The following is an 8,518-nucleotide window of genomic DNA, read 5'->3' on the forward strand; positions in this document are numbered from 1 at the left end:
TATATATATATATATATATAATATATATATATATATATATATCTATATATATATTTTTTATTTTTTAAATTGCATTTATAATTTTTCTATTCTGTCCTATATTTTAATTTGATCATTTATTTAAAAGAGTACATTATATAAAGGTGTTGTGTGTATATTATAATAATTTAAAAATGTAACTTAATAATTGTAAAAAATGTCAATATATAATTACAAATAAATTATTGTAGTTATATAGATATAATTTATATGCAATAAAAATTATTACATTACATTTTTCAGTTATTAAATTGTATTATTTTATTAAGTATTTATTTATCATCATAGCATCTGTTGTACTACCTTTTAAATATTTGATGATTAAGATACAGTAATTAGTAAATCAGTTACAATAATCAAAAATCAGTTACACTTTACTACTGTAAAGGTACTATTGTGTAGGTCTCATTCATTAATGTTAGCTAAAAAATAAGCAATGCATTTCTTACATCATTAATAAATCTATTAATGTTAAATACAGTTGTTATAATCATAATAGGTCATGTTATGTTGAATTTAACATTATCAAAGATTCATAAATGCTGTAGAAGTATTGCTACATTTACATTACTTCATGTAGCGGATGCTTTTATTCAAATCGACTTATACAAGAAGTCATTGTTAATAATGTTAATAAATGCAACCTCGTTGTGAACTTCATTGAGAATAATGGAAACTGCAGAACAAAACTCTAACGTGTAACATGCAAAAGGCTTAATTTTCTTTATGAAAATATAATTGTGTGCAGTGAAATGCGATCTGGATGTGTTTATTGAGATTCACCCAAACTGTAGTTTGCCTGGTTACTCGCTCCGCCGCTGTTTCTGTTTAAGAGCCGAAATGAGCTGCAACACGAACTCATTAAGAGACAGAAGATATCAAACAAAACTGTGGACTTTCAAACAGTTGCAAATTGGATAATGGTTTCTGCCTTTCTGACTCTCACAAGCCTGTTAGCTTCTGCTAGTCCTGTTTGTTTTTGTTAGCCAAGCGATTTCAGCAGCTTGCCTTTGCCACATCAGGACTCGAGGAAACACACCATATGTGCTCCGTTTCATGGTTTACACTAGAAACCATGAAAGAAACTTTTGAAAACGTCAGCTTCAGTAGTATTTGTATCATTTGTACTCCAATTATTACCATTAATACCACGCTTTGTACACACTTTGAACTGGGAAACAGAATCAGCTTATTAAATGGATACTGTGTATCCTAAAGTAGTCAAAATTATAACATTATAGTGTTAGAATACTTCTTGTTTTTTGTACCTTTCTGGAGGACTAGGAAAAATAGACACGTCATAAAACATTAATTATTATAATTCAGCATCACTGCTATTTGTTATTATGGATACCACATTAAATGTTATGATCAAAATGTGTTGTACATAATGTTTGATATTAAGGTATTAATTTGATTCACGTCTTTTCTAAAAAAGAAAAAAAAAATGAGTGCAAAAAGTGAAACGTTGGGATGTTTGCATACGACATACGCAGCCAATCAGTGGCCACCTTTGAACTGCGGTCTGAAGCCCTGAGCCAATAGGATCGCTTCATCTGTTTTTAAATGCTTTTGGTTTTCCACGAGGATCAGATGGAAGGATCAGAGTTCAAAGGTGCAGCGTTTGTTCAGATGATGCTGTGTTTGCCGGACTGTCTGTGATTTTAACGGAAGGAACTTGCTGGTTTCATAACGTGGCATGTGCATGGACTTGATAATGAAAAAACATGTTAAATAAAGTGTTCTTTTGGCTGTTTTCACCTCTTCTTTTCTCGACACGTTCATGTGTGCTGTAGTTCCACTGAAATGAGAAGGTTACGCAGGAGAGTGCTGTAGTTTTGCACAAAGCGCTTTGGCTAACAGCGTCCAGCACTGCTTTAAAATCTTTCTAGAGATGTTTGTTTATTTGTTTGTTTTCAATGATTTTGAGAATAAATCATCTGCCATCAGTCATGAGTTCTCATCAACCGAGCACCACAGACTGACTCTCTGTCAGAGTTTAAGAGTGGGAATCTCTTTAGTTTGTGTGTGAATTAGAACTGAACTGAAAGAGGATGTTGAATTGAAATTATAATCACAGGAGGAGGACATTTCTGAATTCCATTTAAAAAAAGAATCACCCCCCTTTTTTGCAAGATCTATTAATAAAATTTGAAATTTATAGGGTATGAGCTATAACCTTGTGTACTAATAATAAGCTTGTTTCAGAAAACTTCATAATGCATTAATTGGCTTTAATTCTGAAAACTCATGTAAATGTAAATGTAAAATATTTTATATCATACAAAAAATGTATTGTATTACTTAACTACTTAAATATTACTTTATGAATATTTATAACAATAAATTATAGAATATATATATCTATATATATATATATATATATATATATATATATATATATATATATATATATACATTATTATTATAAATAGAAAATAATATTTAAAATAAAAAATACTATAAAATACTTGACTTACAATGAATTATTACAACAACAAAAAAACTATCTACTGTTTTTGACATCTTTTTATGATATAAAATGTTTATGGGTACTTCAATCTGAAAAATACAATTGGGGAAAAAAAATGTTAACTTAATATTAACTTTTATGAACCATGATATTAATCAAAGCTGTTTAAAATCAATGCATCGAGTTTTCTAACACAAGCTTATTATTAGTACACTACAAAGTTGTAGCTCACACCATTCTACTTTCACATTTTATTAATACATCCGAAATATACTTTTGTTGTATACATTTTCTATAATATAAAATGTGTATGGGTAATTCATATTGAAAAATGAAGTGCATTATTTACTTTTATATGTCAATTCTGCGTCCTGTTTGCAGCTCAGTTCCACTTCTATTCTGAATTCTGCTTCACTCTTTACAGACTGCAGTCATTCTAGTCTTAGTGATGGAGTTTTACACATGCCTTAATCAACACACTCCTAGCGAACGCAAGAGATCCTACCGGTGTGTGTGTGTGTGTGTTGATTCAGATCTCACTCACTCCTGTACTTCTGATGACACTGGTTCTGCTCTTTCCATTTCCTCTTCTGCATCTCTGGATGCTGTACTTGCTTTTCCCCACTGTACAAACAGGAACAAACTTTTGGGAAAAAAAAGAACAAAATCTAAGGTCTGTATTTGTATATACACGTGTCTGAACAACTATAAATAATAATTAAATCAAATAAAAAAATACATTGCTTGGCTGGTTTATTGTGCTTGTTTAGTCGGGGCAAGTTGTCACACTCCTATGAATATTTCTCAGGGCAGAATTATAATTTTTTATATTTTTTGGTGTAGACACAAAAGTTAAAGTTTTGGCTACAAAAAAGCTTTTGACCTTTTTTATTACATTAATGACCATGAAAAAAAAATACATTTACCTCAGTAATGGTCATTTGAGAATATGATTGTTTGACATAAAACTCAATGAAATGTATGAAATGGCAAAATAGGAAAAGTTGATATACACTGTAACATAAAGAGCGCTGTAATGATCTCCATTAGGGCACTTAGACTTACTGACAGATTCAGATGATTCAGTTTGAGTCACTTCAGCTCAATGAAAAGATCACAAATCATCATATTAATGGATTATATGAAAGAAAGCTCTGAATTGTCCAAATACATTCTCAATACTTTTCATGACGTGAATAATAGACCATTTGGTTCATGCTCCATATGTCACACTTTCAAGAAAATGGCTTTTTTTACATTTTCTCACTTCATTTGAAAAGGTTACCATTGAAAAATGAATCACTGTGAGTTCATTTTGACGAGGCCTGTATAAATGTGAACAATGGATACTGATAAAGACTAAAAGAAATGTTCCCACAGGAATCATTTAGTCAGAAAAGCATGAAGAAAAACTGCACAGTAAGCATGCATATTAATTTTAACAAAAGAAAAATTAAGTAGAACTGATTTTATTGAAGCTCATTAAAGTGTAATAATGGGGACAAGAAAATGTCTGATATTTCAGGAAGAAAAAAGCTACAAATAAATTCATGCTTTGTTAAAGTTATTATGCATTACACACTTAAGGTATTAAAGTAGGCAAGGGAATTGCATTCATATAGCACAAAGATCATTTAAAGTGCTTTACTGTACATAAAAGTGATTAAACAATTCATCGTAATAGAAGGTACATAGTAATAAAACGATTTGTTCTTTAAAAATTCTGTAATAAATTTATACAGTGCAATCATTAGGACACTGCAAAGTTGATAATACCACACACCATCTAATGCCTATATTTAAGGCAAGACACTTAATGCAAAAAATTTTTTATCGTGCATTGGTCAGTTTTGAAATGTTGGGCAATTTGGCTTTTCATAACACAGACTAGGGGAAAGAAAACATCTAAAATACACATTTATTTGTCTATTTTATTGTGCTTTATCTATTTGCGTCTGTAGATTTCCATTACAATAAAGGCCGTTTTCTCAAAATGAGTTTGTTTCTCTAATTCAGCAGCACCTGCATGCACCAAAATTTACAGTTTTATTCCTATCTATATTCTGAAGATTTCTACAGAAGGATTTTCTCATATATCATTCAACTTTAGTTTTATTATGACGCTAACTATTTGCATCTGTATATTTCAATACAGGCCAATTTGTCAAATTGAATGTGTTTTCCACTTCAGCTGCACTTACGTACATACACCAAAATTTACAGTTTTATTCCTGTCTATATTCTAAAGATTTTTACTGAAGGGTTTGTTTTGATATCATTCATCTCTTGTTTATTTTTGCCCTTTATCTATTTGCATCTGAACATTTCAATTACAATAAAGGCCGTTTTCTCAAAATGAGCTTGTTTCTCCACTTCAGCAGCACTTGTATGCACCAAAATTTACAGTTTTATTCCTATTAATATTCTGAAGATTTTTACAGAAGGGTTTGCTCATATATCATTTAACTTTAATTTAATTATGTCACTATTTGCATCTGTATGTTTCAATAAAGGCCATTTTGTCAAATTTAGTGTGTTTCTCCACTTCAGCTGCACTTACATACACCAAAATTTACAGTTTTATTCCTGTCTATATTCTGAAGATTTTTACTGAAGGGTTTGTTCATTTATCATTCACCTTGAGTTTATTTTTGCACTTTATTGCATTTGTAGATTTCCATTACAAAATGTATCTTCAATGGCTGTTTTCTCAAAATGAGTTTTATCTCCACTTCAGCAGCACTTACAAAGACCAAAATTTACAGTTTTATTCCTGTCTATATTCTGAAGATTTTTACTGAAGGGTTTGTTTTGATATCATTCATCTCTTGTTTATTATTGCACTTTATTTATTTGCATCTGTGCATTTTAATTGAAATACGTATCTTTAAAGGCTATCGTCTTAAAATTATTTTAACCCCACTTCAGCAGCACTTACATGTACCAAAATTTACATTTTTATTCCTGTCTATATTCTATAGAATTTTTACAGAAGGGTTTGTTCATATATCATTCACTTTAAGTTTATTATTGCACTTTATCTATTTGCGCCTGTAGATTTCAATTACAATACGTGTATTTAATGGCCATTTTCACAAAATGAGTTTTAACTTCACTTCAGCAGCACTCACATACACCAAAATATACAGCTTTATTTCTATCTATATTCTGAAGATTTTATAGAAAGGTTTGTTAATTTATCACTCGCCTGTTTTTTTTACAACATTTTATTCCTAAACACAGTGAAATTTCATTTCTTCTGTCTATTGACTGTATTTTATAATTTTTAGTGATAAAAAAAATCAAAAATCCTTATTTTTAAATATCCTTGACTGTAGTATGTCAACAAAATCAAACAATGCTACACAATGCCTTATTTGCATATTTAAACATAACATTTCAGAAAACTTGTAACAAAAATTTTATTTTATTAACTATTAACTAAAATTAACTAAAAAAGATGAAGATATCAATTACAATTTTTTACCCTATTTACCTGGGGTGTTTTACCTTAACATAAAGGAACGTTTGATAGAGAAAATGCTATACTGAATTTTGCATGTTCAGAAGAGATAGTTTGCTGCTGTTCATGTATCTGCATGTGTTTTAGCTCTATTCCCTAAAGTAATGCATCAACAGTCAACATACACACTGGACACTTGTGAAGGTTAATGCTGATGGACTGGTAAAGATGAACAGGGTTTATCAGTTTAGTCTGAAGACATCATTAGGTAGCGAAGCGAGTGTGAGCGTCTCTCGGGCTCTGTGACCGCGGGTCATAAATTTGATTCTAATGATTTTGTCGTTCCATTCAAACAATAACTCTCCAGCACATGCTTTTATTTGACCGCTGATTTATGCCTTTAATACTTTGATGGCAAAAATAGTTTAACTCCACTCCGTAACGATGCGGGGAATGAAATATTGGCACAATTCATTTTTCAGATTTAATTAGTTTATTTTATAACGCTATCCATCAGCATTGTGGAGATATATACGAGGAATATATGGCAGAGCAGAACGTATTGAGAGGAATATGCTTTACAGTTGGTTTCCTGTGAAATAAATGTATAAATTATTCATGAGCCCTTCATAACTTTAATCATAATCTAAGGCATGTTATATTTTATACCAAGCCTCGAACCTTCATTTGAAATCTCAGATGTAATTATTTAAAGAATATATTAGATAATTGTCTAAATGACCTCTCATTAAAAAAAACTTTGTCATTCATTTATCTGTTATGAAGTCTTATGTAAAGTCAAGTCAAGTCACCTTTATTTATATAGCGCTTTAAACAAAAAAGATTGCGTCAAAGCAACTGAACAACATTAATTAGGAAAACAGTGTGTCAAAAATGCAAAATGACAGTTAAAGGCAGTTCATCATTGAATTCAGTGATGTCATCATGCAGCTCAGTTAGTTTAAATAGTATCTGTGCAATAATTTGCAATCAAGTCAACGATATCTCTGTAAATGAATAAATTAAATAATGCAATCATGTCAACAGAACAAATTTTGTTCCCAACATCACAATCATACAAACCCATAATTTGTAATTAATTGAAATCATACTTTAGACTTTGAGACTTTTTAAATATTGTTGTACACAGGGTTATTATAATGTAAAACTAAAACCATAAAGCAATTTTTGTAATAAAATCATCTTTAACTGAAATAATAAAATAAAATAAGCCAAGGCGACATTTCTCATTTCCATTTTGTTATAAATATTTTGTATAAAATAACTAAAACAAAAAATAATAAAAGCTATATTAGAAATATAAAAAAATAAATAAAATGTCAAAAATACTGCTAAATTAATAAAAATTACTAAAACTTCAACTAAAGCTAAAATGAAAACACAAATTGTAAAAATAAAAACTATATTAATAAAATATTAATTAAGAACTATAATAGTATCATTGATACTTAAAATAACCCTGGTTGTAACATCCAAAACAAAGTTGGTTTAATAGATGGGGAAGTCGTGGCCTAATGGTTAGAGAGTGTGATTCCTAACCCTAAGGTTGTGGGTTCGAGTCTCGGGCCGGCAATACCACGACTGAGACTTGGGCCGGCAATACCACGACTTGAGCAAGGCACCGAACCCCCAACTGCTCCCCGGGCGCCGCAGCATAAATGATGCCCACTGCTCCGTGAGTGTGCGTGTGTGCGTGCGTGTGTGCATGTGTGCGTGCGTGCGCGCGCGCGGCTTTGGATGGGTTAAATGCAGAGCATGAATTCTGAGTATGGGTCACCATACTTGGCTGTATGTCACGTCACTTAGATTTCATAAATTCAGATAAAATCTGAACAATACTGACCATGACTAAACCTACACTACACTTCTGGGGCTAAACAGCTGCACAACAGCAACACACAATATTACGGTGAAACATAAACCTTTATGTAGACAAAAGCAATAATGTTAATGCTGAGATTAGATCATCGAGGCAAATAAAGCACCAATACGAGCGTTTCATCAAACGCCAGCTGATCTTGGCTGCTTTCATCAGCACAATTTAGCGCAGATGGAGTTGTGAGTTATGACGGGGATTTTACATGTGAGTCTTACCCAAAAGCCTGTCATATGGAGTGCTTCGCCTTCTTCTGTGTTGGGAGGATAAGAAAACACCAGCCAGGAGTTTCACTTTAATGAAAAGATGAGAACAGAGAACTAACTTCTTACTTTATTTATTTATTAATTTTTTGTATCTATTATTGTACTGGTGATATTTTATTTTTCAAATGCTTTTGCAAAACAAATGTATTATAAAACTGAACTGAAACTGAATTAAGGGAGTCTGAATCTGTACTTTTGTAACATGACAAATAAAAAAATAAATTAATTAAAATTAAATTTTATTTTCTAATTTAATGTTTCAGTATGAATTACCCTTTTTTTCTATCATACAAAAAGTGTCTAAATTATTATATAATGTTTGTATATGGTAATACTTAGATTTTTTTTTTATTAAAGCCCAGTATTTTTAATTTGAAATA

This window comes from Cyprinus carpio, chromosome B8 (assembly GCF_018340385.1).
Source record: "Cyprinus carpio isolate SPL01 chromosome B8, ASM1834038v1, whole genome shotgun sequence".
NCBI classification, from domain to species: Eukaryota; Metazoa; Chordata; class Actinopteri; order Cypriniformes; family Cyprinidae; genus Cyprinus; species Cyprinus carpio.